The following is a 16,025-nucleotide window of genomic DNA, read 5'->3' as shown; positions in this document are numbered from 1 at the left end:
ATGAAAGAAAATGGAAAATTTTGGCATGATATATCTGTTTTACCTTCTACTCATAAACCAAATTCCACAAGAAAAAGCAAAATAAAACAAACATATACTATTAAACATAAAGTTAAACTTATACTACATCATACACGTGAAAAAGAAACATAAAAAAATATAGATCCAACTATACGGACACTAGGAATCCTAGTCAGAATCCGTGCGTGACTCGTCTCGACGTCTAGAAGATCCTTCTCCTTGCTGACGTCGAGGCCTGGCATGTCTATCACTCCATGGGAGCGTGTCTCTAATGCTCTACAGTGTTCTAGTGACACTGTGCTGAAAACTTTGCTACTCCTGCTGGAAGGACCGCTGCTCCTCTCTGAGGGTCCGCTGTTTCGCTATAATATTACCCTGAGTTTCCCTGAGCTGGTGGAGATATGCATGCTAAATCCTCTAGCCACTATAGAGGAAGTGAATTTTGTCCATGGGCTGAGTGAACTGTCGAGTGGCATCTTTAGTGAAGTAATCCACCTTCTCAGTAGTGCGTGCTTGCTCTCCGGCTCTGGCTTCAGGTGGAAGCCATGACTTTTGGATGCAATGGGCATAGATAGGACCTGTGGTACCGTCCTTGACCTCCACTAGAGCATCTGGTGCTTAGAACCCCCAGTGTTGCATGATCTTGGTGACCAACTGATAAGAGCCCAAAACTGTAGTTTTAACCCCTTAATAATATTACATTTAGACCAATTATGTTTATAATAAATAAGAGTTAGTACTGTTTACGTGCTTTTGTGTATTTCAGGTATTTTAGTTAAATATGTGAATAAATATATCACTTTTCCAAAAGAAAGGAGCAAAGGTTGGTTTCTAAGAAGTTCTATAATTAAAGCCTAAGTTTCAAGGAGAAAAAACATTTTTAAAGCCCATAAATAGAGCATAAAAGTCAACAGAACTTCCACAGGCCGTATCTTTAGACTAAGACCTCGGAATTGGGCCTACTATATGTCAAAATGACCGACTCGGAAAGATCTTTCTAATGATCCAAGCCTTGATACAATTAGAGGAGTAAAAATAGACGAAAAGGCTGTTATATTATTTTCCAGCAGAGAAACCCTTTTTGAACTTAAGTAATTAGGTTTTGAGCTTGATTTAATGGCCCAAAACACAGCTCCAAAGCCCATGCATGAAATTGTAAACCTAGCCCTCTCCTATATAAATAGGACTAAGGCACAACTCTAGATAGAACCCATTAGATAATAAATTAGTTATTATTCTTTAGTTTTAAACCCTAGTTATTGTCTTATTAGCCTAGCCACCATTAATTCAAGTCAAGTTATCTTTAATAAAGTAGTTCTTCATTATGTCTTCTTCTACTTATTATTATGTTTATGATAGTCTCATGATTCATAGCTAAATCTCCATTAGAGGGGTTTGATTAAAACCTTGATGAAGACTTGATGTGTTAGTATAGAATAGTTGTAGTAAGATATTCCACTCTATAAGGTAGTTAATTCACCATGAGAATGGGTTTCAATTGCATCACAAGCTAATTATTAGTTGGTAGAGATGTCATGAATAATTAAGGATAAAAAGACCTAACCTTCATGTGAAAACATAAATATTAGGGTTGCAACAAAATCTATACTAGCATATTAAGAATTAATCAAGGTGGAATCAAATCCCCCTAATCTCTTCTTCTCATTCACATCTTCTCATTAAATTGCCATAGTATAATTTAGCATATCTTAATTAGTTATTTTCACCATATTAGTATAATGAAACCATTGCTCTCATTGAAATTGTAGAATTGTTTATTGTTTAAGTTAGAGAAATTGATACGTTTAAGCAACTAGGAGTGGAACGAATTCTGACTCCAGTTTTATTATAAGATAATCGAGAGTAGAACTTTGATAACAACTAGTGTTAATTCATGTTTTTACTTCTACCGAGTTTAATTAGTTAAGTAGGAGTAAAAGCGTGTTTTCACAATTATCACCAGCACTGGTAGAGGGGCAAATGTCTTCTTCAGTTTGTAGAGTTGCTCGAAGATAAAGGAGATGATGCAAAAGTTGTTCTTCTGTTCTTGAAAAACCCATAAATGATGAAGCATCGCCTTACCTATATCCGAAGGCTTGGCCGAGCCTAACAGGTGGTAGGCTGTCCACTAAGATAGTACTACTAGTTGGTTCCTTCATAGCGAACTCTGGCAAGCGCGGTGAGACTTGGGGTTTTTAACCCCCTCGAAAAGCGTCTCTACCATCATCATGTCGATGGTCTTTCCGTCTGGGGACTGTTCCATCTGAACATAGGCCTTCAGAGGAATCCCCAGAACACCACTCACCATCTCCTTGGCGAGCTCCAGCGAGCGGCCATCCTTAACAACCGTAATGCGGTCATCCTCCTCTCTAATCATGCAATTATAAAATGAAAGAGTAAGAGAGGGAGAATAAGCCACCTCATCCAACAAAACCAAGGGTTCCCATCCTCTTCTTCTGATCTCAACCCTGAAGTGCACTTCAAACAGATCAGAATAGAATAGGTCTTGAAAATTTTGCTCCAGCACGATTTTGAGAATTCGAGCCATTTAAAGTAGGGATTTGAAAATTTGGGGTTTTGAGTTGGAATGGGGGTTGAAATTGGGGAAGACTGTAAAATTTTGGAGAGGGCAAGCGTGAGCTAAGTGGGGCGGCTAGGGTTGGGAATTTTTGGAATGGAGAAGAAGGGAAGGGGTGATCACATGGGCTAAAAGGGTTGATAGCACGTGCCTCTTTTAAGAAAATGAAATTTTGGCCCAAGCCTAAATGAATCAGAAAATTCCAATCTTGTCTTCAGTGTCTTGCCAACTTCCAGAGCCTATCCATGATTCGTTACCCATCCGATCTTGACCCGTGAAGTACCAAAACGATCAGCATCGAAAATGCAACGTAACAGTATAGGATATACTCACATCTAATGGTAGATGAGAATAGATTATGGAAAGAACTGTACAGGAACTGTAGGAAAATATGTACAGATAACAGAAAGAAAATTTTAATGAATTTTTTTGGGTTTTGAATAAGTTTGACATAAATTTTACAAAAGGTGAGTCATTTTACGTCAGATCCCCAAGACTTGAAAGTTTTTGAAAACTTGAGTCAATCCCAACCAGACGGTTGGATTACTTTCTTTAGCTGTGCTCGATGAGCAGGCGGCTGGCACATGAAAATCATAAAAACTAAATTGTTATGAGGTTGAAGACCGGGGAAAGTTGATGTTTGACAATTAAAGCACCAGCCTTCTTTCTTAGCTCGTCTCTTACGTGTGTATGAACTCTTACCTAAACCAGAAATGATTTTCAGTATATGTGTCCATATCTTATGCTGCAGTTCTCTAGGAAGTGTTTGCACACAATTATTGAAACTGATCCATCTAGTCTTGCTAAGTAGAGGGTTTTTGTTTGCTACATAAGACATTTTTGAAAAGTTTTTCAGAACGAGAGAGATTTAGAAAGGGAAAAGATTTAAACGAGTGGGGAAAGATTTTTAAGAAAGGAAATTTTTGAAATTTTTGGAAATTTTTTAGTCTTTTAACGTCAAATTCTCGAGACAAAATAGAGAGATGGAGGCAAAAAGATAGAATTAAATAGGGAATAGTATCACTTTGGGTTACTCTATTTGGTTAATTCTCGTTTGGAGACGTCTCGTCTTTTTTTTTTTTTGGTTTGTTTTCTCATTCAAAATATATCTCTATCCATATAGAGGTTTTTCCAAGAATATAAAACTATATGTTAACCCGGTATCATTTTGGTTACTCCAGACGTATGACTTTCATTTTTTATATCTTCTGGTTTTGAAAACTATGGAGAGATATTTTAAGAAACTCGTATGAAAAAACAATGATTCTAGATGTTACTACTTTAAAACAAATCATAACAGATATTCTTAGGCAACTTTCGTGTCGGCTCTGTGGTGAACCCAATTTAGACAGACAGAGCTTCAGCTACGCAAGTTGGGGGATTTACTATACAAGACATAGAATGTCCTGACCCGGGCGAATAGCTCGAAGATAAAGGCGACCCTTAGTAAGCAAAGTTGATCTCAAACCACCCCTAGATTGCGTAGTTCTAGGGCTTGGTCTGTGTAAAATCCATTACCCGTTTTGAAAAAAAATCACTTAATTATTGATGTATTGAGAATCTATCATTAATAGCACAAAGAAATCAAACATTTTTAAAAAATAAATGTAAATAAAAGAAAATTTGTATACTCGCTCCACAGGTTCACAGTTACTTCAACGACGAGTAAAAAGTGTTTTACAAAGAATATGCGAGATATACTATGGACTAAGGCTCCGGCACTTACAACCACACCCTCCAAGTGGAGAGGTCCGGTTACCTTATTGATGTATCCCCTTAAAGCAAAAGAAGTAATGGAATTGGAAAGGAATACATTGGAAAAGAGGATTCAATCCTCGTAGATAGGATGATTAAGAAAGAGTTTTTAGCACTCCAGCTTCGTTCACATCACTTGTTGCTTCGAAGGCTATGTTTGTTGGTTTAGGATTAGGAATAGCTTGACCTGGGAACATACCTTCCTAGGTTTCATCTTGGGTTAACAAGTTCAGAGATTATTGCATGGATGCTAGCACTACAAGAAAACAGGTTATTAGCCACGGCCCAAAACCGTGGCAAAAGACATTTACCCACAGTCAAAATCCGTCACATGACCGTAGGCTTTTTGTGCGTCGGTAATAGTGTGCCCACAGTCATGACCGTGGAAAAAGCCAACCAATAGCCACAGTCATTGCGTCGGTCTAAGTCCGTGGAAGTCGCGACGAGACTAGTCTGTGGGAAATCCTGGTTTTTGCCTACGATCGCACAATATTAGCCACTGCTTTGGACCGTGGGAAAAGACTTTTTTTTATTAAAAAAAAATAGGGCCAATGTCACATTTCAACCTATTTCTACACATTTTTTCTAATTAAACAACCACCAATTGTCCACAAAACTTTCTACAGCCTCTTCATTACACAATTATTAACAATTATTAAAAGATAGTTAATAATAAAGAGAAATACAAGTTGTTCAATTGAAAAAAAAAAAGAAATTATAAGTTACATTTTACTCTAAAATAAGAAGATGGACTTGAACACACCCATCTTCATCATCTGGCCTTCACGATACCGTTAAGGCTAGTATAACCCTTTATGTTCTTCAGGCATCTTCATCATCATCACTTCCATATGGGAAACTAACCTTCACAGCATACAAAAAATTCTTATTTAATTGAAATAAATTCCAAAATAGTTGTTGCAAAGATTGACCAGGAAAAGAAAAAAATGATTCGTCGATGTACATTAATCAAAGCCCTCAAGTAAGTCTTTATTATGATATCAATCCAAATAATGAAAAGAGGAAAATGAAAAGAGGAGATATCATGCTTCTCTTGTAACTACTGTGCATCTTACATAGTTACATGTAAACATTTTATTGAACGTCATAGCATACGAAGAAATCAAGGAATTTACCCTGAGTAGGAGCTGGAAGCACTTGTTTCCCTGTCTGTTCAAGAAAACCAACACAATCCCCTAGTGCAAACACATCTTCCACAGAAGGTACCCGCAACCACTCATCGGCACCAATCCTATATTATATCAAGATAAGAAAGCGCAGGTGGACACAATTTAAAGATGATCAGAGAAAGAAGATTTCAAACGACAATCTCACATATTAGATCGCCTACCTTCCACTCGGTGCCTTTGGATGATCTGGATTCTAGAATGTTCCACATTAATCATGTGTCTCAGTTTTAGACTTAGAGAATTATAGTTACTAATATTACTTCTTTATGTAATTTCTAACAATACTTAATCAAAATCGTTAGAGTTCAAAATAGTAATCTGTGGCAACTAGCAAGGTATCATTCAACACAAGAAACATTTTACTTGTTCAATTCCATAAAATTAAGAAAACACTTAGATCAAATAAGCATTGCTCACCTGGATTTTCCGAGAGCATCAGATTCAGCAGAAGCTTTCCACCTCCAGTTGGAATCGAAACAAGTAGGATTACCTGTAACCATCTCTACAACATCACACCCAAGTGCTCAAATATCCGAAGGCACTTCTTAATCGATTATGGTTACATATAAAGTGGAGTACCGTCCAAATTCTTCTTCTCATCAGGTTTTTTTGCCAATCCAAAATCCACATAATGCAAGAATACATTGTGGCATAATCACATAGCCAACAACTCCTACCTACAGCTTGCCGAACTGTTATCGAGCTTAGCTTTGGCACTAAAATACCTACATAGAGAAGACAACAGTTACAACTACAACTTCGAAACAAAAAAACAAACAAACTGAAATGATTGAACAATAAATAACACTCCTTTCGATACCTATTAGAACTTCCTTCCCACTGGCCTTAGTTTCTCCAAACATCCAAGCAAACAATATAGCCATTGCAATCAGAACCGCGAAAACAGCTTCCAATTTCCACACTCCATAGTTCTCAAGAAGTAGAAATATAAAACTGTACAAACACACAACATTTGATTACACTCAAAACACAAATTTAAGCCAAAAACTAAAACTGTTCACTCAAAAAAGCAAATCACGATTTTTTCGCTTACCAATCAATGAGTTGATGAGAACACCAGCCCAAAGTGGCAAGTAGCACATAATAACTTAATTTAAACACTTAATAATTTAAGAGAGCTCACTTTCAGTGCTTGAGAGATAGAGAGGAAGAGAAGCAAGGTTTTGCGAAGTTCTTTGGATTTATCACCTAAGAGCAAGGGTAGCAGCTACCAATTCAGCGTGATCGACCCCTATTCCCCTGGACTAGCCAATTCTGTATCTAAAAATAATGAGAAGTGAACTAATTAGGTGTTAAAAATAAATGTATCTAAAAATAAATGTCAATTCGTTACTAATTAGGTGTTAAAAGGAACTAAAGTGATTGCTAGAGAAGTTTCATGAAGAAAGCCCAAGTTTAATGGAGAAAAAGCCCTTAAAAAGCCCAAGTCAAAACTGTTAAGTGAAAGTCAAACCGGATTAGATAGTTGAAGAAAAGTCAACAGAACTTCAAAATGTCATATCTTTAGACTCAGACCTCGGATTTGGGCCCATTTTATATCAAAATGACAGGATCATAAAACTCTTTCCAATAGTATAGGCCTTGACTCGTTTAGAGTAGTATAAATTAGTGAAAATATGCACTATAGTAACACGACCAAAATTGGAAGTCTTGGATTCGACCAATTGGGTTATTGACTTGATTTATGGGCATTGTCACCAAGTTCGGCGTTTTTTTTGAAAAAAAACGCGTTTAAAACCCGAGATATTGGCAAGGCGTCTGGTTCCAGTTTAAACCCCGGTTTTTTCAAAAAAACCCGTTTTAAACGCGTTTTAAACTTAAAAAATGTTTAAAACCCGAGATTTTGAAAATCTCCCGTTTAAAACTCTTTTTTTTTTTTTTTTTTTTTTTTTAAAAGAAAACACGAAGAAGAAAAAGAGGTTTTAGAGTTTACCTTTTTGAAGAGTGGGCGTTAGATTGACGTATTGAAACAGTTCTATTTTGCTTTGGACTATTAATAATTAATTAGAAATTTTAAAGTTATTAACTTATTTGTAGAACTTGATTATGCCATTATGGTTGGTAATTAGTAGTATCTTATTTAGAGTCGTGTTTTGGTATTGAATTTAAAACTTCTAGTATTTGGATGAGTAATGATAATTTGATACTTTCATGTATTTGAATTTTCTTTCATTTTTATTATTTTTATTTTTATTTTATGTGTCAATTCTTTTTTCCACTCTTATAAAAAAAATCAAATTCTTTATCTATTATATTCTTTATCATCGGTTTTTACCGTTTCTTTTACGTATTATACGTATTATACGTTTTAAACCCGTTTTACAGTTTTAAACCCGTTTTTTATGCCCCGCGTTTTTTTACGCTTTTTTCCCGTTTTTTTTTCCGAGACGTTCCGTTTAAAACACGAACTAATTTTTTTTCAAATACACCATTTTAAACCCGTACCGTACTTGGTGACAATGTTTATGGGTCTATAACCTAGCCTAAAAACCCATGTACGATTTTGTATCATTATATAAGAGAATAAAAATCCTAAACTCTCACCCACCCCTTAGTTAATTAATTAATATCTCTCTATCTCCCTTTTATTTTAGGTTTAGTTTGTAGCCTCCATTAGAACATTTTAATAAAAGCTTTAGTTTATTCAATTCAATTACTTCTTCCTTACAGTATGTCTTCCTTTCATTATTTTAGTTTAATTAATCCAATTATATTAGGTTAATCCCCCCATTAGAGGGAGTGATTATGAAGCCTAATGAGGAATAGATTGCTTAGTATAATTATTGAATTGTGTATGTGTTTCAATGAGTTTAGTTTATTGTATGACTTCCAAAATAACTTTATAGTAAATTAAACTAGGGATTGTTAAAATTAAGTTGAGAGACTTGGTTGTAATAATCTTACATGCTAGTAATAATGACCATAGAGATGTATGTGTTAACCCAATTGTTACCCTTCAACCTCACATCCCCTCTCTCCTCCTTCTCTCCACTAAGGTGAGACTCTCCCTCTCTTGAACCTCTCAGCTGAACCCATTTGGGGCTGCCTACATACCCCCGACTTCTCAGGGGATCAAGCTGGCTCGTAGTTCACCTCTTTCCTCCCCCTCTTTTCACTACCGTCTCCCTCTCTCTTCACTGCCGCCTCCCTCTCCTTCTTTTTCTCCCCCACTTCCTCTTTCAGTCAAAACCCTTGGGCCTCTTTCTTTCAGCCCATTTCTTGGGCCCAGTACCATACGGGGCCCACTTATCTCTCTCTCTCACTCCCCTTCAGATCATATGCCTATGCTTTTCTTCTTTCTCTCTGTGTACTCTTCAGACCTCTCTACATGTGATGTTCGGGGTCATGTATATGGCTAATACAGATGCCCCCTCTCGGGTCCGTCGATGAAGATGACGGACCCGAGAAGACCTTGACCTGCAGCGCTCCAAAAACTCAAACCAATATACCCAAGATGTGAGCTTTCTGGAAAAATCTCGACAGCATCTCTTCTGTATCTTCAACATTTCATAAACATAATAACCTGTCATAACCTGAACATTTAATAAGCATACATCCAAACCAAATATAAAACCTCATGCATCAGTCTCAAACCCTACTACTGAAAGATATACTGATTCATAAAACCCGCTACTTAACAACAGCTCGACCACGGCCAATTAAGTTAAGTAACCAATCCTAGAATAAAAGGAAAACTATAAATATACAAACAACATCCCAGAAACCCTAATATACAACATATACCATGCAACTAACATACATCTTCACGTTACCAAAATAGACTCAACAAAACCCTCTAACACTACATATTCCCAATACACCCATACACAAATGATGGATAAATGCCGGATCACTTGAGTAACAAACAAATATCGACTAAACCAACTAAACAAATGAAGATATCTCAAATCTGGCCACCAGGTGGATGCAAATATGACTAGAAATAATGATCCCTATAGAAAAAAAAAAAAAAAAAAAAAAAAAAATCTCAAATTGATTTTTGGGGTTATCTACATGCATTTCAATCATGTTTTGACACAAGGGCCCGTGGATCCTATCCCGCTTGAGGCTTCGAACACGAGGGTTCGGGACAGCTCAGCCTGCCCCACACGTGCTGTTTGGACATGAGGGTCCGCGGATCCTATCCCGTTTGAGGCTTCGAACACGAGGGTCCGGGACAACTCTGCCTGCCCCACACGAGCTGTTTGGAAACGAGGGTCCGCGGATCCTATCCCGCTTGAGGCTTCAGACACGAGGGTCTAGGACAGCTCTGCCTGCCCCACACGTGCTGTTTGGACACGAGGGTCCGCGGATCCTATCCCGCTGCCATGGAGATGTTGGGGGCGACCCGGGTTGCCCCCAAGTTGAATATGGAGATGTTGGGGGCCACTGAGTTTGCCCGGGCCACTCAGCTTGCCCCCACGTTGCCTCTGGAGATGTTGGAGGCCGCTGAGTTTGCCCAGGCCACTCAACATGCCCCCAAGTTGCTTCTGGAGATGTTGGAGGCCACTGAGCTTGCCCGGGCCACTCAACTTGCCCCCAAGCTGCTTCTGGAGATGTTGGAGGCCGTTGAGTTTGCCCGGGCCACTCAGCTTGCCCCCAAGTTGACTATGGAGATGTTGGAGGCCGCTGAGTTTGCCCGGGCAACTCAGCTTGCCCCCAAGTTGAATATGGAGATGTTTCTCTTCCTCTGTAACCCTCTGTAACCTGAAACTTTCACATCTGATTTTCACATACATAACACGTGAGCTTTAACGAAGAACATTAATCCAGCACAAACATTTACATACAAATATAACGACGATCATACGCTCCAAACGGTGTACATTCTGTCTTACCCTGAGGTGTGCGACCACGTTTCTCATTCATGGTCCGCGACATCCTAGAGCGAATAGGTTCGCGGAATACCGCGAGGTTTGGGGACAATCCCAATTCATCCCCCCTTACATCTCTGCTAAGGATGGGGACAAGGCTTGCTTGCCCCCCATGTAACTCTGGTTGACGGCCGAGTCACTACTCGTCCGTCTATTATATACATGACGGCAAAAGAAACGAGTTAAATGCTGCGGTGTATGTCTCTCCACCTTTTTTGTAATCCTCTTACCATCCGTGTTCGGACGCTCGAAGTCATTGATCTCCGTCCCAACCTATTGATCTCATCCTTTCTCTACCTCGAACTTCCTCATCGCAGATGTTGTCGAACACTCTTGCTCAAGCTCTACAATTGATTAAAAAGTACCCCAGTTGAAGGTTGACGGTATGATAAGATGCTGGCACTGGGCTTGCAGCCACGGATCTGCGGATGGAACTATTGACAGCGGTGGTGTTCCATTCTGTTTGGTAGCGCACAACATATCCAATTGCCCCAAATTCTATATTTACATGTGGGTTTGCGAATGGATCCTCCCATCCACCCTCATGCGTGTGTGCATGCCCAGCTAAACTCGAGGCACACAACTTACTACATCATTGTCATCATCTGTCGACCAACACCACAATAATGGACCGTATCTGAATTCAAAGAGAACCAGTCATTCATACCCCTCGTATCCACCATCGAAACTGACCTCATACAATGGCAGCATATCAAGCGTACAATACTTGCATAACAACTTGTAGCACACCCTGCGAGGAAAATCAAATCCAATTATATTCTTTAAAATAAAGTTGAACTGAATAAAAGAAAGAGCCCACGTAGAAAGAGAAAACATATTTCAAAGCCACAGTGACATTATTTTCCACATAATTTGTCGGAAGGTGCTACTCCATATCAGCCGCATCCAGCTAACCAACTCAGCTTCACTGGGATTTGAACGCAGAGAGATATATCTCCAGTTCATAGATAACACCCTTGTTTTGACAGCATCTTTAATAGTCACTGATGAGAGCATACGAAACAGAATGTCCTGCGGCAATTCACTACAAGCATCCCCCATGACGATCAATTAACTTCACAGGCACAACAACAATTAATCTCGTTTCGTCTTCATCAATCACATAATAATAGTCCACTCTTAACGCAATCTGCACTCTTGATGTCAAAAAACCAAGAGAAACCAAAGAAGACGGTAATGAATGGGAGAAAGATGGGTGTGACCACAGAATAGACAAGTCCAAGCAAGAAATACAATTGTATTTAGGGTTCAACAGAAGCAAAGTCCAAGGACCCTAGATCCATAGCATGTTCCCTGTCTCGTTCTATCTTCACTAAGAATGTATTATTAAGGTGGAACATAACAAGTGGAACCAATCTAAGAATCTCTCCATAAACTCCTGCCCAACCATCGACCATTATATATGTAATAAAGAAAGTGGCTTTCATTGGAATAGATACACCAACTGTTGTTGGAATCTCATTTGCAGACTGCTTAATAAAATTGGGGAGTTGCTGAAATGCAGTTCCAGTCACAATGCTCCCGAGAAACACATTGGCAAGTACAAATAGGTAATATTTTGTTGCTGATCTCTGATCTAAAACTGATAAGGACGTGTAACCTTCTATTTTTACCATGCAAATCCTGCAACATATATGCAGCATAACCTGATCCAATATTAGCAACACCATTAACTCCAAATTTCACCCAGATAAGAGCTTCAACAACAAACTAGAAAATACACATTTGAGTTTCACCCTGAAGAAAAAGAAACCTTCTTCCTTTCCTGTCCGCAAGGTAAATGGAAACACAAGTAGCAACCCCATTGACCAAACCAGTAACAACAGCAGACATAAGAGACGCATTATTTCCAAAATCAAGAGTCTTGAATAGAACAGGAGCATAGAACATAATCACAATAATTCCAGTAATCTATTGGAAGAATGGAATTAGAATGGCCATTGTTAAATGTGGTCTGTACTTCCTATTCTTTAGTAGCTTTCCCCGGGATCTCCAACTTTCCTTGACGCTTCACCGGCGACGGAAGATCTCTATACTCTTTATCCACATCATTTGTACCACAAACGCGTTTAGAAGCAATGCTTTAAGCCTTTTTTCGGGATCGTTTCTCTCAATAACGAATTAGGCGTGTCGGGGTAATACTAGAGCCCCAAGGAAGATAAATAAAGTAGGCACTCCAAAGACTAAACTCACTCTCCATCCCCAACCACCCTTAATATTATCAGTGAAGTAGTTTATGATGTTAGCAGCCAAAATACCAATTGTGATACTCAATTGGAAACCAATATTTAGCGCACCACGAAATTTGTAAGGAACCATGTCGGAGACGTAAAGTGGCACAAACTGATTTGAGAACCCAACACCAACACCAAGCAAAAGCCGGTCAACACTCAACATAGCAACATTCTTAGCAGCACCATTGCTAATGGCACCAACCAAGAAAACTAACCCACCTAAAGCATAGATAGTTTTCTACCAAATGACCTTGTAACTTTTGAAGCCAAAATAGATGCTATCAAAGCAGCAAGGTATAGAGATGAAGTAACCAAAGTTAGAATCACACTGTCGAATCTACCGTATTGATTTGTCGATTTGTTGCCATTTTCTTTCTTATATACCTATGGGAAAAACTTCTTTAGAAATGGTGCCATAGATGTCGATCCATAGCTCCGTTGTAAATAACCATACATTTAACCAGATCTGAAGGCATACAATTTTACTCATCATTCCCCACAGACGGCGCCATTGTGTTAACCCAATTGTTACCCTTCAACCTTACATCCCCTCTCTCCTCCTTCTCTTCACTAAGGTGAGACTCTCCCTCTCTTGAACCTCTCAGCTGAACCCATTTGGGGCTGCCTACATACCCCCGACTTCCCGAGGGATCAAGCTGGCTCGTAGTTCTCCTCTTTCTCTCTCCCCCCCCCGTCTCCCTCTCTCTTCACTGCCACCTCCCTCTCCTTCTTTTTCTCCCCCACTTCCTCTTTTAGTCAAAACCCTTGGGCCTCTTTCTTTGGGCCCAGTACCATACGAGGCCCACTTATCTCTCTCTCACTCCCCTTCAGATCATATGCCTATGTTTTTCTTCTTTCTCTCTGTGTACTCTTCAGACCTCTCTACATGTGATGTTCGGGGTCATGTATATGGCTAATACAATGTAGGTTGCTGCTAGGGACAATAAAGTTTGAGGTTTTAGGTTGGATCATTGTGTGAAAACCTAAAGATGATCTTTTTTCAATGAATAATTCTATTCTTGCTTGAAACTAATTATTAGGTGGATTGATTACTCTTCTCTATAACTTTCTCTTCCATCAAAACTCTATTTCTATTAGTTTAGTTAATTTAGATTTATTTGAATCCGTAGTATAATCGTAGAATAGAAATCTCTCAACATAATATTACTCTCACCATTGTATCCTTGTGTTTGATTAATTGGATTCTATTTAGTCTTGATAGATTAAGAGTGAAATGATTCCGTACTCTATATATTGCATAAATATATATGTGAGAGTAGAAAATAAATAATTGATAACGTAAGAATAACTTAGAGAAATCTAGTTGCCTTTTTACGGGTTATCACACAGCTTTTATGATAAGTGATCTGAAATACTCTTTAACCTGAAAAAGGCAATAAAAGAAATGAGTTGTTTTTTTATTAAGCGTAAGAGGGACTGTAATACAGCAATATACGGGTAATAAAATGCACATTTGGGAGCTGATCACTTGCACTTGGACAATCTATTACTCCAAACAAAATTCTAATCTTTAACTACAACCAACAACAACAAACCTAAGCTATGGATATAACTATCACAAACTAGCAATAGAAATGTAAATTAACTTACCATAATGAAAACACAAGATGTAACGTCGTTCGGTTAATGATGCCTACATCCACAAGAGCAAATCATTTTATAAGTATAGGAAGGAAGATTACAATCACTCCTCTCAAGTCTCTCCAAACTTACTAGATCACACTACACCATAACAGGCTATTTGCAACGGCAAAAAACCGTTGCGAATAATTTTCGCAACGCTTTTTAAGCGTTGCAAATAGGGCGTCGGTAAAGTGTTGGAAATATTTGCAACGGTTTTTTGCCGTTGCAAACCAAATTTTCCAACGGTTATTAACCGTTGCAGAGTGATAATTACTAACGGTTAAAAAGCGTTGCAAACTAAATTTTCCAACGGTTATTAACCGTTGCAAAGTGACAATTACTAACGGTTAAAAAGCGTTGCGTAATTTGATTTGTAACGATTATTGATGATGCTTTAATATTTATTTTTTGCTTTGCAACGGTTTACAACCGTTACTAATGTATTGATATTGTAAAAAAAATTATTTTTATTTTTTTCTTGCCCTAAATTTGAACCTCCTGGTTTCATATAGAAACAAAGAAAATTACTAATGCTTTTGCAAATAGGACGAAAGAAATTAATCAAAACAGGAGCATTTGTATCATGGTTTGATGACTAAATCTCACAAGATAGTGAAAGAGGTAAAAGAAACTACCTCATCTATACAGCAACCAAATAAAAAATACAATTTTATGAAATCAAATAAAATACAATTTTATACTCCCAAGCAAAGTTTTGTACATCCTGACAACTTCAGCTCCCTATCAAAGATGACAACAATAATCCACAATCCTTACATTGCCAAATGAAGTCATAGTGCAACATGAAGATGAACAAGAGCTGCGAGAAGAAAACGAACCTTCTCATATACCTAGTCAGAAAAAATAAGAAACCTTTTAGGCCTTGTATAACTTTTTTAGTAAGGAAATAGACAATGGAACTATATGTATAAATAGGAGGGGATAAACAAGAAGACTCACAATTTGTATGGTCCATAATAGACCCATATGAGGAGTCATAGCCAATCATGGAGTTGCACAACATCAGCCAACACATTTCAATACATCGAATCGACAAAGACACAATCACTTCAGATCAATAGTAAAATCACGAAGAGAACAAAAGCTAACCAAGATAAAAGTTGTCCATCCGTGAAAAGAAACACAAAGCCAGTTATCAATTAAAATCGATGGGTAATGTGTAAGGCACTAAATAAACTAAAGAGTAGCCAAAGACCAATAAAAACAACCACACCCATACATAAAAATAAAAATAATGAGATTGCTATAAATGGAAGGTAAAAACATATCCGGCGGTATGCCAACTTTCAAAATCCCAGGTTTCGTAATACATGTGGCGGCAATTACAGGCTGTACCACATAACATGTCATATATGCTCATTTAACATACTTGTTAAATCTGCATACATTGACAAGCCAAACAAATAAAAAAATTTAAAGAAATGTGGATATGTTATAAATTTCCACCTATCTGTGTCGGATACTATATGAACATATTGAATGTTATAAATATGGAGTAATTGCAACAGTTACATTATCATCAGGAGTGGTTACAAAACCAAGGGGCCCTACGAGATGGAGACGAATGAGGAAGGAAAGATTTTTTTTTCATAATTTAACAATCGTATTATTGTTATTATTGTTGATTTGGATAACGGATAATTATCAACGATTATCTGTGGATGTA

At 38.0% G+C, this 16,025-nt stretch overlaps 1 pseudogene; it reads right to left on the bottom strand.

The window, feature by feature from the left end:
* Window positions 1-11,933: 11,933 nt before the first annotated feature.
* On the bottom strand, window positions 11,934-13,150 carry LOC147524335 (sugar carrier protein C pseudogene; annotated as a pseudogene).
* Between the last annotated feature and the right edge of the window lie 2,875 nt (window positions 13,151-16,025).

The sequence above is a fragment of the Coptis chinensis genome, chromosome 1 (assembly GCF_015680905.1).
Source record: "Coptis chinensis isolate HL-2020 chromosome 1, ASM1568090v1, whole genome shotgun sequence".
Taxonomy (NCBI): Eukaryota; Viridiplantae; Streptophyta; class Magnoliopsida; order Ranunculales; family Ranunculaceae; genus Coptis; species Coptis chinensis.
Note: the sequence above shows the minus strand (reverse complement) of the source record. Positions and strands in the feature narration are given on the sequence as shown.